General features: G+C 41.1%; 1 protein-coding gene across 4 annotated transcripts in view; it reads right to left on the reverse strand.

Annotated features, from left to right (window-relative positions):
- The window catches only part of SGMS2 (sphingomyelin synthase 2), a 37907-nt gene extending 35699 nt beyond the window's left edge, over positions 1-2208 (reverse strand). For 2 of the 4 annotated variants that reach the window (XM_051616882.1, XM_051616877.1), the window contains exon 1: positions 2121-2186. The gene's annotated coding sequence lies outside the window, so the exon portion shown is untranslated. Of the gene's footprint in view, positions 1-1688; positions 1895-2120 lie in introns of those variants that run through there. The other 2 variants (XM_051616878.1, XM_051616879.1) reach the window with 2 other exon arrangements.
- Positions 2209-15910: the final 13702 nt, after the last annotated feature.

A 15910-nucleotide genomic window follows, 5' to 3' on the forward strand; every position in this document is an offset into this window, starting at 1 on the left:
GACAGGGAAGTATATCTTCAGGTTTTTGTTCTGTTGCATCTTTTTTAATTGATAAGGAAATCTTACATTTTTCATAATACTGCACCCAGGATACAATACTTCTGATGTCTACTTGGAACATTAAGGTTTTAATTCAGAAGAAAGCTAGTTTGTGAAAACAGGATTGTTAAGCCCTTTCATTTTTTGGTCTTAAAATATTAGTATCTCAAGCCAGCTATGATCCAGAAAAATAAATGGTCATCAACATGCCAATCATGGCTCAATATTTAAAATTCAGAGGTAAAGTCATTCTAGATTCAGATTACCAACCTAAAAGTAGGAAAAAACTCTTTGCTCTCTTCAAATTTTCTTCTTTCAATTGTGTAAGTTTACCTCAAGAGCAGTACTGAAATCAGTCCCATTAGGGGCCTTTATCTACACACTATTGTCATCACCTTACAATTTAATTTAATCTATTTTTTTTCCTCTCTAGCTTTGTCTAAATACCCCTTGTGACTGCACATATTGCCCAGGGTACACTTCAATATTTTTCTGAAGGACAGAGACACAAGTATGTTTCTGAAATCAGACAAGGATTTTAAGTTTATAGTGAAAAGCAATGTAAATCCTAAGAAAATACAGAAGCAAGCAACCTTTCCAGTAAATTAAGCCCTCAATCATTTAAGTTCGGTTAAAATTAAAAAAATGTTATCGGTTTCATAGAGAGAAAGTATCTAAGACAGCCTCCAAAAATCTGTCAAATAATAATACGCAGAAGCAACTACATTAAATATAATCTTAAAAGAAGTTTGGTTTTTAGGCAAACTGTTTAATAAATGGCACTTGAAGTGAAGCTTGACAAAACTTCTGTAAGACCCGCGATGTCAGGAAATGCTTTGCACCTGCTTGCTTTATGCCAATACTTGCAAAGAACCATTCACCTGTATAGTTAACTGCGAATAAATTGACAGCTGTTAAGTGGTTTGAGGATAGATGTTTGACTTTCTAGGGTCTTCATAAAAAATGTAAGAAATGGATTAAACCAAACAACAGCTAGTCTACATTGTATTCTAGGAATTTCATTATCCTACTAGAAGATTATGCATTAACTACTTCTCACGGGAATTTTGAGTTAAATTTAAGCCAGAAACCACGCAACATTAATAGAAATGTACTCTGCCTCCAAGTCAAGAAGTTTAGCTCAGCAGCACGTCAGGAAGCCCAAGGCTGGTTTCAACGGAGCAGACACACAGCAACAACAGACACCAAACAAACGCCACAGCAACACACCTTTACAGCACCACGACAATCCTTACAGTCATCCTTTGTCTTCCTGAGCCGAAATCAGGCATTTTGGAGTTCCCTCTCCTCCAAGCAGGTGTGTGGCACCGCGCTAAGTGGCACGTACACGTTGCCCACCTCAAGAACACAAAATTTTACTAGCAAAGTAAGTATGTTCCACACATCAGGTATCTGCAAGGGAACTCAAAACAGCAGGTGCCCTCCCTAACTAGACGGGCCTCTTCAAGAGTAAAATTAAGATGATTTCCCAGGTAAAACGCATGCTCTAGGAATGGAAGAGACTGCAAGACTGCTTTTCCCAGTCTCTGCCCAGGTCACATATAAAGGTCTGCCCTGAAGGAGGTTCTCCCAGGTGCCTACCTGCGGTACACCCTGCTTTCCATCCACCTGCGCCGTGCCCAACTTACCGACTAGCGTGCACACGCGAAAGCTCGCGCTGCCGGCAGTTCCTCCTCTAAAGGCAACTGGAAGTCTTTCTGGGAGCCCCGGGGCTCCGAGGCTGGGGCTTGGCAGCTCCTGATGGCCAGACACTCCCACCACGGAGGGAGCAGCACGCAGAAGCAGCTAGAAAGTTTGCCACAATCTCTACCTTCCCCTGCGATTTTCTGCTCTCGCAGCCTCAGACTCTTCTCCTTCCTGGACTGGCTTTCAGGGCGTCAGCGGCGGCGACACCTTCCCGAGCCCGCTGCCCGCAGCGCTACCTCGGCAGAGCCGCGGCGGCGGGGGCAGCGCGGGGCGGGCGCGGGGGCAGCGCGGGGGCAGCCGCCGCGCTCCCTGACATCATTCATTCCCTGACACACACACACCCCCGCCCGCTCCACCGCCCACGAGTGACTCACCCCGGCGCTGCCGCGCTCCGCAGGCAGGGCCAGAGCAGCAGCGGCGGCCGCTCCGCGCAGCCCCCGCGCCGCCGGAGGTGGCGGTTGCTGCGGGGCCCCGCCCCGCCTCTGCGCGCGCGCGCGCTGCCCGCCGCGGGCCTGGGAAAGCCGCGCGAGCTGCGCCGGGAAGCGCAGCTCCTCCGGGATACGCGGGGTCTCGGCCGGGGCCCTCCCCGCCCGCTGCAGCGTCTGTCGGGATCGCGTCGGCCAGGCCCGCAGCCCCCGCTCCCCTCCGACCACATAACGGCTCAGCCGCCCCGCCGCGAGGGGAGGGTGAGGCGGCTCGTCCGGCGGGATAGCGAGGGCTCTGCTGCACCCGCAGCCCGGCCCCGAACCCTCCCCGGGAGCCGCCCCGCAGCCCCACCGCCAGGCCCGGCCCGGGCAGGCCTCCCGGTGTTACCGAGCCGTTCCCCAGCGAAGGGGCTGTCGCTGACACCCCCTGCCGCTCAGATGCTGAAACCCAGAGTCTTCAAACTTGCCTGCACTAGGGAATTTTTGGGAGGGTGAAGGGGCAGGGGGTCCCCAGCCCCTTTTCCTTTTTCGGAGAGCTCCCCAGCACTGCGTAGCGACCAGATTTTGCTGGGAACCTTCCATGAACAAACACGGGATTAGCGGGAGGAGGAAGAAGGAAGGTATCGACTCATCCACGCGGAAACCCGCTTTGGCCGAGATACACCTGTCCCGCCCGAAGGCAGCCGGCTCCGGCCGCGGGCACGGCCGGCTGCCCGGTGCACAGCCCGGCATTCAAGGAAGGCACCTGACCCTGTATTTGTTACATCCCTGGAAAAGCCCCCTTCAGCCAGCTATTGGCTATTCTGCTTGGGTTGCTCGCACTTTGTTGTTTTCCACAAAAGCGTGGGGGAAGGGAAGGGGGAATCCGCTTTATTCCAGCACAGGATGGAAACACATTTTCTGCACTCTCAGAGTTCTGTGCGACAGGGGAACTCTACCCTGATCTGACGGGGTGGATCAGCATGCTGATACACACAGGATGCCAGGATTCCAAGTTTTCCCTCCTGCAGGCTTAACACAAACTGTGTATTATAACCAGATAAACAATTCAACTAGACTACTGCTGTTCCTGTTGCTAGGTGAATGCACGTTTGCACCTGCAGTGCTGAATCAAAGAAATCTGTTGGAACCTCACAGCATCCTTCACTACCTGCTCCGATTCCCTCACCCCAGCTCCTGTAAGTGGGTAATACACCCTTTACAGCTAATCTGGAAAAAAAAAAAAAAGTGGTAGAGGTAGCATGGACAGGACAGAGTGTTTGCTTTTAACTGGTTATAAAGACACACACATATGCTTAATTGCACACACTTAATTACACGCAAGTCTTCACAAAGTGTTGCACAGATATTATACAAAGAGGATACTGACTGACCGAGTTCAGAAGTAGAAATAGTAATGAGTAAAAAAATGTTTCTACAGGCAAACAGATACAGCAAAGGCTAGACAGAGGTGCATCCCTTTTTTTTTTTAAATGAAAAAGCCATTTAAGGAAGAAAGGTTCAAGGAAAAGAAGGGGAAAGCTGGCAGCATTTTTCTCGATTATTTAGATACAACAGTCACCTGAAACACTGTCCTTTCATTAGTTTTAAATATTATTCTTTGAAGCATTGCATTTAAAAGAGAGAAAAAAAATAACAGTACATTAGCTCACTTTGCTCTACACATACATCCCACAAGGCAATCCTCACAGGTGACCTGTTAAAGCAGCATAGAACTTGGTCACTGAGCTCCCATTGAGCTCAGAGGTGCATCTATGAAGAACAGCTTGCAGGAGATGGTCTGTAACTAACTTGGTAACTATCGTTTGCAAGTCTTGCATAGCAACAAACTTCTGAGAGTAAGTGGCATAATTGCTAAGTCACAAAACTTGGCAGAGAAACTAGTAGCACATATTCTGATCATTACTTTAAACTAGATTAACTTCACAAGGTCCTTTTCACACAGGAATTATGAGGGAAAGAGCTTAAGTCTTGCAGAATGATATTTTATGAGGAAAAAGAAAACTCACACATACAAAATTCTGTGGGGACAGCAAGATACAAGTCATACTCCCTCTCACTTCCCAGGGAGGCAGATGGGAGGGATGAGTTTTGAGGAAAAAAAAAAAAAAATACTGTTCCTTTCAGCTGGAACAAACCCAGCGTCTTTTTCATTGCTGTTTATTTTTTCCCCTTTCATGAGATCAGCAGGGATATTATTGGAAACAGTAATTCTATAAACAAACACAGCCAGCCTGTGCATTAAAATTCTGACTATTTTCAAAGAGACACCCAGGCAGTTTTCAAAGGCAGCTACCACTAGAAAACTTTCTGCCAGGGGACAGAACTAAAGCTGCAAGATGGGGTTTGTGAGGGAGGAAGCAAGAATCATAAGGAATTTCTAGTTCAAGCTGACTTTACAGTTTATAGACAGAGTAAATAGTAGTAAAAAACCAAAATAGCCTACTTGTCAAGCTAAGCCAAAACAAACATCTATGCAGAAATTTTATAGGAAAAAAATAATAAGCACATGTGTACTAATGAGTTCGCATATTTGTAGTCTTTATTACAGCTGTGGCAAGGGCAGATGAAAACATACATAGGTATTTTGCACTTAAGTGTTCTGTATCCCTCCTTAACTGTAGTCCCTCATAATTCTTCCTTTCTTTTTCTTCAAGCAGCATACAAAACATGGCAATCCTGGAAACTACTTCTAAACAGGCTTAATATTATATTCTGTACCCTAGTTCTCACATGAGCACTATTACATCTATGAAGGTGCAAGCTGATACTCCTACCTTGGAACAGATGAAGTAACTCCAGAATGATTCATTACTCCTATCCAACTAGGAAATAATAAAATACACTAAAGCCAAATGTATGTAGACTATCTATGAATAAAAAGATTAGTCATTAGCATACACTCGCCATATACTTCACCACACCTAAAAAAATAAGCTTCACAATTTGGAAACTGCATGCATTTCAGTGATGACATTAATTCTATGTCTCCAGCTAACTGTTTTCATCAATTCACTAGTTCTTTTTCATCATCAAGGGCTTAAGAATAAGGAAAAGAGCTTACCTTATAAATTCACCATTAATGTCACTATTATTTGGCAACTGCACAAGTAGATGAAAAAAATAATTCACAAAAGAAATGTAAAATAGCTTTTCCCATTGTTACTTCATAAGCATCACAGTTCAAAAGTACATAGCACTGCCCTACTGCTATAGGAGTTAGGACCTGGAGGAACCCATTTATACACCACCAAAGCTCACACAGCCACAAGTTCAGCTGCCTACAGAGCAAGCCTACTAGAGCACGCCAATAGAAGCTGAACCCAAATAAACGTGCAAAGAAAAAGAACACTACCTAAAACAAAGCACCAAGCCGTCACGACTGCTACACTAGGTGTACAAACTGAGAAGACTTCGATTAACGCTACCTCTTTGTAAGAGGACCCGCAAGCGGAGAAGCCTCAGTGAGACCCACTGAAGTCCACTGAACCCACCTTCCGTCCTTATGGAGAAAACCCCAGAAGGGAAAAAAACACCCTGCCCGGGAGTTACCTGCAGCCTGCCGCTGCGGCCCGGCGCTCCTGCCGGTCCCTCCGCGCCGCCCGGGGCCGAGGCGCGGGGCTGCCCGCCGCAGCCTTTCAAAGGAGGCGGGCGGCGCGGGAGGCCAATGAATGGCGGGAGGGAGGCCAGTGAGTGGCGGGAGGGAGCAGGAGCAGGTGCCGGGCCTGCCCCTCGGGCAGCACGTCTGCCCGCGGTGCTGGGGCTGCTCCCCCCGCCGGGCTGCTCTTCAGCAAGAGGGACCCTGCCCACCGCGGGACTGCTTGCAGCACGCTTGAAGGGTAGGGGCTTCCTCCAGCTACTCTCTTTTAATTCCCAAGAGTTGCAAAACCTGTGGTTATTGCTTCCTATTTGTCTAATCTTAGTACGTTTTACAGTTTACATTCCTTAAAAAATTGCTATGTTAGCTCTTTTCAGAACCAAAAGTTGAGCAGAGATACTAAGTTTTCCAAACTATTTTTCTCGAGGCTTACGTGTTATTGAGAACCTCCTTGAATAATTTGAGGAGAAAAATGCTGAAGCTTTGTGGAGTTTATACTCCCTGCTAAAGCTCACGAGAAAAACTGGTTTAGACTACAAAGATTTTTAGTTTTTTTTAAACAAAGCTGGAGACAAACTTTGTGCTTTCTCCTCAGTATTTCACTTGCATGAGCAGAAAAAGCTATATTGCAAAGTTACCCTATTTTTTTCCTTTGGATACTACTGCAGGGTGGAGCTTGCGGGGGAGATAGTTTGCTTGTTTGATTTTGGCAATACTTTTAGTATTCAAACTATCTGAAACCAGACATGCTTTAGAAGCTGTGAAATAAAAGAACTGGCTCGGTTTCCTTAAACCAGTTTCCCTTCTGACTGAAGCCAAGCATTTATTTTCTGTCTAAAAATACATGCATCCAAGATCACTGACTACAGCTTCAGAGCTCTTTTTATACACAACAGCAGCGTTTGAAGAAATGTTTTTCTTGTATGAAACAAGGCTTGGGAAGAAGTGAGAGTGCAGGTACTTAATCCACAGAGGGTGTAGGGGAGACATGGCAGATCAGGGAACAATACAAAAAAATTCTCTTTTATCATCTCTGCAAGTTTGAACATCAAGATGATTCTAGGAATCTGCATCAAGCAAAAGTATGGGAAATGTTCTCAACCTCTTTAGAAAAAGAGGTAACAATTTTAGAAACAACTAGTAGATCAGAAGAATGATGCCAGGCAGCTGAAAAGGCTTATTAAAGTTCTTCTGTAACATCAGAAAAATGTCTGGCTATGACATTAAGTTTATGAAAATTAAGAGAAGGCTTCTTAGCTGTAACAATTATCACAAAGTCAAATGACAGCTGAATTAGCTCATTTTCTTTGATATTCAGCCTTACCTACATTATCCTCTCTTCATGCACCTGAATAGTTTTCCTCCCTGAGTACTCTGATCCCGTATTTCCCATGTTGCTTCCTTTTCATTCATCAGCATTAGGATTTTTTGCAGCAGGCCCATCGGAAGCAGAATAGTTGCACGAAAGCTATGACTGCTAGCAACTGCTCTCTTCAACAAAATGTTTATAGGGTTTCTCCCCAGTAATGCAAAACAAAAAGCCCCTAAATTTTAATACAAACTAATGGTAGCTGAATGGGAGTTGCTATATTATCTCTTTTTGTCTCTGTGTTATTCTATGAATGAAAATTGTATCTTAATCAGCTAAGAAAGGAGAAAAAAATAGAGGGAAAAGGAAGTAAAACTGGAATATGAATTAGGAATCCAAAACTGCTAAGATTTACCCCCCCCGATTTAAGTTTGAGCAATATAACTTTAATGTAATTTTCTTACATTTTAGGATTCTATTAGTATGAAGACCTTTTTTCTTTTTTTTTTTTTAGCAAAAATTATTTTTAAACCTAAGCAGCTGACACAATTGCATGAGGGACAGGTGGCCTACTTCAAAAAAGTGACTGCTGTCATAATCTGAATATAAATTCAGTATGAAACATATGGAGAGAGCTATCATACTGGGGTAACCACTTACCTAATCTGCTGTCCTGGCCCTGGTGGCAGGCAATGCAAGAAGCTTTAGAAGAGGCACAATGGCAATACTGATGAAAGCTGGGGAAAGGACAGAAAGGTGTAAAGGATCCTTCTATTCTAGCTGCTTATGTACTTGCCCTTCCAAAGTACAAACTTAAAAAAAATATATTTCTGGCTAGCATAACAGGAGATCCTTTTTGTCTACTTAAATAAGAGGACCAGCAACCGAGAAATAGGGCTTAATGAAGCTATGCACTGAACACCAAAAGATTGCTGCTTTTGGTGCATTTTTTTTTTTTGGTGTAGGTGTTATGCTCCTCAAATATGTAAAATCTTAATATAATCCCATGCCTGTTTCTCCAAGAGTTTAAAAAGGTTTGAAGAAAGATGCTGGAAAGTATGCAAATTAAATCAAATTAAATCTTACTTTGTGCAAAATTGTAGAATAAAGTTTGACTGTGAAATAATGCCTAAAGACATTCTAACAGATACCCTTCAAGTAAGTGGCAGAGTCATGAACCTTTGAGATTTGAAGAAGCAAAAGACAGCTGACTCATGCATCAGTTCTGATTTCAAATACGTCATGCTGCTTTTGATATTCTGTGTATTAGCAGGGTTTTAACATGTCTTCTTTTTCAGAAGACTCAAAAGATAAGTTTAGTGAAAAGCTGCATTTAGACCTTTGTTTCACTGTGTTTTAAATGTATGCAGAAGTAATTTTGGACTTAGTCTTACATGGGAGCAAAATGCCCTAGTTGTACTTCTGGAAAATCATGGCCAGGAGATTTGGTGCAAACCCTACTTGAGAAAATGTTTATTAATGGATGATTCTTTAGACTGAAGAACACTTCCTGAGGAATCTTCATGACAGTTTGTATGTATCATCACACAGATGTGCCTAAATGGCTTCTGATGGAACAAAGCCAAAGTAAAGGGATCTGGGTAGTGTTGTCTGGCCAAATGTACATTTACTGTCGTAAAAATGTATTCTGAAGTGTCTTTTCCTTTGATTCATATTTTTTAATTGATTTGGAGGAGGATGCAGAAAGGGTGAGTCATAACACAGGGAGAAGGGTTCTTCTTATAATCTGATGGGAAAAAAAAAAAAGAGTCTTCTGAAGTCTCCAGCTTGAGAACAAGGACACACCTCAGAAGTGATAAGGAGGCTGTTTCCCATGAAATGTCTTGATGGAAAAAAACATAGCATAATTTGACTTTAGGTACTACAAGTTTATATGCAGGCAGACCTTTGAGATGCCTTCATTGTTAAGAGTGGAGACTCTTGTTCTCTTCTTATAAATAAATCACAAGGATTTGTAAATATAGATGTAAATCCAAGGTTGCACACAGTAGGAAAGGCAATAGAAAGTAAGATGGCAATGGAATAATATTCTGCAATCTGAAGCTGATGGGGATCTTGTATCTACTAGGAATATAATCAATACTCATTAATTATGTGCTGAGCTGAATTCATGTTGTGCCAATTCAAGGATAGGCATAAAAAGTATGAAACTATGAAAGATCTACAGGGTGATAGGCTTTGAAGTAGGAACTATCCTGGAACCAGCAATGTAAGAACCCTTAGCTTCCTTCCAGAGCATGAAGCTTTGGTTCAACAAAAGCTGGTCCTTATAGGAGACTTTAACTACCCAGGCATTTGCTGGAAGAACAACACTGCAGCTCATCTAGCATCAATTAAGTTCCTGGAATGTGTAGAAGACTGTTTCCTCACACAAATGTTGGATGTGCCAACAAGGAATGGGGTACAGCTGGACTTAGTACTCACTATTCAAGAAAACCTGCTCTGTAACATCTCGGTTACTGACAGACTTGCTGCAGTGACCACAGTGTGGGGATACTGCTGAGCGTGATGAAGGTTAAGTCCAGTACAACAGTTACTGATTTTAGAAGAGCAAATTGCAGCTTGCTCTGGGCTCAGTTTGGAAGGGATTCCGTGGGCAGCTTCCACAGGGGGTAAAGGGACTGGTCAGTGCTGGGAGGTTTTCAAGAACACTCTTCTAGATACGCAAAACCAGTTCATCCCCTCTAAAGACAAGGGAAGAAGGCTGAGCAAGAGACCCCCTTGGCTTAACTGGCAACTTCTGGGTCTGCTCAGAACCAAAAGGGAAATGGACCAGAGGTGGAAAAGTGGAACATTACGGGTTGGAAATTACAAGGGCATTGCCAGAGCATGCAGAGATGCAGTTAGGAAAGCAAAAGCTCAGCTTGAGCTGAAATTGGCAAGAATTGTGAAAAACTTCAAGAGTTCTTCAGATACATTAACCACAAGCAGAAACACAGGAATAATATTGGCCCACTATTAAACAGGAGAGGTGAACTAGTCACCAACAATGCTGAAAAGGCAGAGGTCCCCAACACCTTCTTCACCTCTGTCTTTACCAGTGCTTTTTGGTCCTAGGCCATAGGAACAAAAGCCCAGATTGATGCAGACACTGACCCGCCGTCAGTGAAGGAACAGTTGGTGTGTCAACTATTAAGGAGCTTGACCTGTACAAATCAATGGGCCCACCCCGAGGGTGTTGAGAGAGTTGGCTGATGTTGCAAAGCCACTCTCTATCATCTTTGAGAAGTCCGGGAGATCTGGAGATGTCCCTGAGGACTGGAGAAAGGCTAATTTCACCCCCATCTATAAGAAGGGTTCAAAGGAGGACCCCTGTAATTACAGACTCATTAGCCTCACTTCAGTACCTTGAAAGGTCATGGAGCAAATTCTGCAGTGATTACATATATTAGTTAAATGTTGTATTTAGAAGTACTGAGATTTTTTTAAATCTCTTTTTAAGGAATTGTTATTTTGCTGCCATGTGGAGACAAGTAGAAGAACAGAATAGGGACTGTCCATAGTACACATCCTTGTTTGTGCTTCTTACACCTGTTACAGACAGAAACAGGGGGGAAGCAGCTTTTTAGAGCAGGCACCAGGACACCTCCTACAGCAAAAAATATGCAAATATAAAATCTGTGAAGTAAGGTGGAATACAAAATATCAGGCAGACTAGAGCATAAATGGATGCATGCAATTACTGCTGTCTGTGACTGCCAAAAGAGGCTTGAAGGAAAACGGTAGCATGTGTTTTGGTTTTCACTTAAGTTACTGGGAGCAAAGTGGACTGCAATTTGCCTACATTTGTTCTACTTTCCTTCAGAGTATCAATTATTTCCTAAACTCCTAAGCAGTGCTGCAAACTGCTTATATATCATCATACTGAAATACATTTTCTTTATATCTAGCTGGAACTCCCTTTCTCAATTTCTGATTCTCTGTATTTTTATCCATATGCATCCAGGCTTTTTTAGAAAGGAAGGTATGTACAATTTTTCCATTTATGTGTTAAAAATAAGATTGTACAGTGGTGGCTTCTCCAAGGTTCAGCTGCACATCAGAAACAGTATGAGGATTCTTGGCTTCAGCTCATGATCTTATATGCTGTAAGCCAACATTGCACCATTTTTTATCAGTGGGAAATCTAGTGTGTCTAGAATAAATAAATCTTGGAAATTTTAAATAAGCCCAGAATTCAAACATGTCAGTAACAGGGGGAATGGCTGTATGCATGCTTACACAGATGTAGATCAGACTTCTGGTACACTAAATATGAGAGTGAACTTCAGAATCAGAAAGTGCTGGAAAAATCCTTTTAAAATGATCGTATTATAACATTGTACCAAGTATGCTACAGAGGGGAAAGAAGGCCACATAAGCTCAGTGTTATACTAAAATTTGTTAGCCCGCCAAAAAAAAAAAATAATCCCAAATTGTATAGAAGATAGGGAACCCTATAAATCGAATGTTTATCATAGGGTTTTTAAATAGAAGACTGTAATTCTATTTCCAGCTCTGCACTGTGATGTTGGGAAACTTGCTTCTAATTACATGAGTGCTTTTTTTAATTAAAACAAACAAACAACTAAAACCCACAAAAAACAAAACCAAAACCAACAAACAACAAACAAGCAAAAAAACCCCAACAAACGAAACACCAGGTAAATTGCTTGTATTGTTTAAGTACTGCTAATAGCTAGCTCAGTGAAGATACGGGCTGTAGATTCCCAAGTCCTAATGGATGTACACTTGTATTAGTTGCAACCATTTCAGCTTTATAAAACACCTTAATCTACAGAAATTAGCTGTGTGAGAGTAACTGCAGAGACTTATTTATGTTTCAACAATATATCCTATGCAGTTTCTGGGGGAAAAAAATAAAATCTTGACATCCTTCATACCTAATACATACAATTAACATCAGTAACTGTAGTGGGAAAAATGTGGACTAAGATATTGTTTCTGTAACTATTTGAAAGTGTCATAGGTTTCCATTTGAAAACTTGTACAGCAGTTGTGTGTATTTCCTAAAATCATACCGACAGAAACAATGAAAAAACAGATTCACCTTGCTAATGACCTCTGGTTTTGGCAAGATAAAGAGTATGAGCAAAAGAGAAGATCTGTTCTTACCATAAACAGGAAAAGAGGCTTTATAACAGCAGCAATTGCTAGCACCTCTAAAATTAACTCTGGGCCAAGCCTCCCATGATAAATGCCTCAGCCTATAAACACATTAAAATATATATTTCAAATAAGTCAGTCTGGAAACTATGTTTTAAAATAGTACAAGTGGAAGAAAAAGCCATCAATTTATACTGAGTGGCCATTTTCTATTATAAATTATCTGACCTACAGTATTTCCATATTTTCCTTTGACTGAAACATAAGGTAATCGAGAATATGGACAGTTGTAAATCATAGCAGAGGTTAGGTTAGAAGGTACCTCTGGAGGTCATGCAGTCCAACCCTTTATTAAAGCAGGGCTAAATGTAAAGCTCTACCAAGCTGCTTAGGACTGTCCAGTCAAATTTTTAGTATCTCCAAGGATGTAGATTCCATAGGGTTTTGGTCAAGAAATTCCGGTGCTTAACCTCTTCACCAGGACATACTTCTCCTTCTATCTATTTGGCATTTCCCTCTTCTACTTCTAACAATCCCCATAGCACAAAATGAGTTTACACCTTCCATAGTATTTTATGCAAACATATCTTACTAAACATTGCAGCAAGCCAGGAATGCATGTTTGCTGAGTAAGCAGTAACCTCTCAGACCACATTAACCAATGTCAAACCTCTGCTGTCTGATCAAAACATTAATTACTTTTGATCATACCTTTGTGTTAGAAGATACAAAAATGTCAGGCAGTTAAAGCTAAGAAAAGAGCTCTGATAGGCAATCTTGAAATTTAATAACTGGTACTCTTTCTTCTTAAAATTGAAAGTATTTGTTTGGATTCTAAGTCCTCTGTAAGTGGGCATCCAACAAACACCAGGAAAAAATGTTAATGCATTAAAAAGGAGAAATGGAAAGCACAGCTACCTGTGTGCACTTTGAACATACTTTGCATAACACATCAAATGCAGGTAACAGATAGTACAGGTAGGGAAAGGCAATATAACTTTTCAGATTTTTCAGCTTTGACAGTAATTATTTATGTGACCAGTAAGGAAGTTTGCTGTGTTTTTTCAAGTTTTCTCAAGTTTTGTCAATTACAGAAGATATTCTTATCTCTAAAAACTGGATGAAAGGTAAGGATAAAAATCCTTTTATTTTGAAGAACAAGCATTTTCTACCATCAACTACATTTGACATTACAGTTTCCTTGAATGGCAATGCCAATTAAAGAGGTTCTTGCTACCCTCTGCCCCCAGATCTCTCCTGCCCTGGTACTCATTCCTACCTAAGTGCTACAATTGAATGCTTCCTTTGCTGTGAGAAAAAAACAAACAGAACAAACCCAACCTATTTGTGCCTGTACTTTAAATCAGCTCAGTGAAATAATCCAAGTTAAAAAACCCTCTTAAACTGGATTAAACTCTTCAGAAAAACTCTGCAAGTAGGGTGTAAAAGGAACATTATATTCATGTGGTGTTCTCTTTGTGTGAGATTGATGACAGTGGGTAAAATGAGGCAAGAAGCTTCTTTCTTTATTAAATTGAGACTACTTTTTGTGCTATCCAAGCTAAGTTGACAGAAAGAAGATTCACATTTGCAGAGGTCAAGAAACATTACTAGTGCTGATGCTTGTTTCCACATTTATTTATTTTTCCTTAAATTAACAACTTCTTTGGTCTTTATTGCAAGAGTATTAGAAGCTGAATCAACTGCGGTTTGTCCCTAAGTGTGAAAACTCTCCTTCCACCCATTGCTTTTGGCCAGTGTATGGCAAATGATATGTTGATATCTTCTGTCCACCTGACCCTCATAAGTAGTGATCAGGTGCTTTTGTGCTGACAGAAACACTGCCACAAATGCATGTCCATTATGGTTTAGGATGCTACAACTCATTGCTGAAGCATTCTTTATTTTGGCATGGTCCATCAAAAGGCATACTTTCTGCTCTGTCCATAGAACAGGAATTTCCAATGGGAATTTCTGTGATGTGTGCACTTCTTGGTAAGTGAGTGGTTTAAAAATGATGCAGAATCTAGCACAGGGACAAGAGCTGCCACTGCCAGTGGTGGCCTGCCGTCACTGCAGCTATTGCTACAGCTGCTAGTGTCTCTGAACCCTTAACATCAAAAAGGAAGTTGACTAATGCCTCCCAAAGCCATGCACTTCTCTGCTGACTTGTCAAATGAAACTAAAATGCCAAGTGAAGGGAACTGAGGTTGGGCTTTTAAAAATTTTCCCTCCACTACAGATAATGCGACTGGGGAGATGTAAAATTGACAAATTATTCTGAAGGATATTTTTAAATTTTAAAGGAACAAGTACAAGTTAGATACAGCACTAGATCATAATGGTAGCTGCAAAGGTTTTAAGACCCTGCACAGGGAGTCATGAGTCATTCCAATATTATACAGATGAACACCCCTCAGCTGGGTAGCATTAGTTTTAATCCAGAATATAAAATGCACTAGAAAATCTCAGGAACAGAAGCAGTAGAGGAATGTGGTTTAAAACACTGACAGCAGCCAAGGTCAAATGAAAGTGTAAGTGCATATTACTTTGTTATTTAAATGTTAACAATAATGGCCAGAGGTGGGGAAGGGTAAATTTGTATTGTACTCCACAGTCATTTATTCGACATTATGCAAACTGTTTACCCCAAGGGTAAATCCTTTGTTGGTTCATCACTGAAACCTGAAGCCAAGAACTAGCAAAACTTGTCAGACTTGGCAGTTTGGGAAAATTTATGCTTTGATTATAAACTAAGCATAACTTCCAAATATTTATTTTCTCCAAACTTAAAAGAAGTTAAAAAAAAATACATGTTTTATGCTATTTTTGGAACCAGGCAAATCTTGACTACGATGTTATCTTGTATTGGTGAGTGGTAACCATATATGTGGCCTAGAAAAAAATCCTGAGGTTTCACAGTAAAAACCATGAATGTTGGGTGTGTGGTAAATGTAATCTATCTTAAGATGTTGCTGTTTACAGCAACTAACCACTTAACCACTTACACTTGTTTCTATCTGCTTTTTGAGATTAACCAGCTAGATTCCAGTTAGATATTAGTGTAAATTAAATGTTCAGGTTATATACTAGAGCATTCTAGATTCTTCTGAATTCTGTTTATGTGAATTCCTTCAGTTAAAAAACTTACATCTCAAGTGTAGAGCTCTCAAATCAGACCCAAATCATTCTAGACAGAGCCAGCTATCATAATTCACATCAATATTAATTTTTTTAGCCTAACTATAACAGTGTCAAGACTGACCTATGTACTCTGCAGAACTTAGATGTTTACAGACAAAAGTATTTCTATGCAATTTTTCTGCCTACTTTTAAGTGTAGAACCAAGTTAAGTACAAGCCATCTATATAACCACATTTCCTGACATCCAATTTTCTTTTGTGCATAAGTACATAAATCATAACTGTGACAAACACCTTGCTAGCCCCCTTATGGAAACATAGGTTCTAACTACTAACATATGTACCCATATTTAAAATAGAAATAAACCTTGAGAAATGAATAGCTATTATTGTTCCTTAGCTGAGCACTAAAAAGCAACTTTTTTTGTTGTATTACTTTGTAATTAAAGGAAAGATAAAATAACTACAAAACTCTATTAGCTACTGAATTAATAGATATCTTGTATGATTTAAAGAAAATAATCTCTAATTGGTGCTTTGTATATATGTTTGCAATTTATTC

The sequence above is a fragment of the Apus apus genome, chromosome 4 (assembly GCF_020740795.1).
Source record: "Apus apus isolate bApuApu2 chromosome 4, bApuApu2.pri.cur, whole genome shotgun sequence".
Lineage (NCBI taxonomy): Eukaryota > Metazoa > Chordata > Aves > Apodiformes > Apodidae > Apus > Apus apus.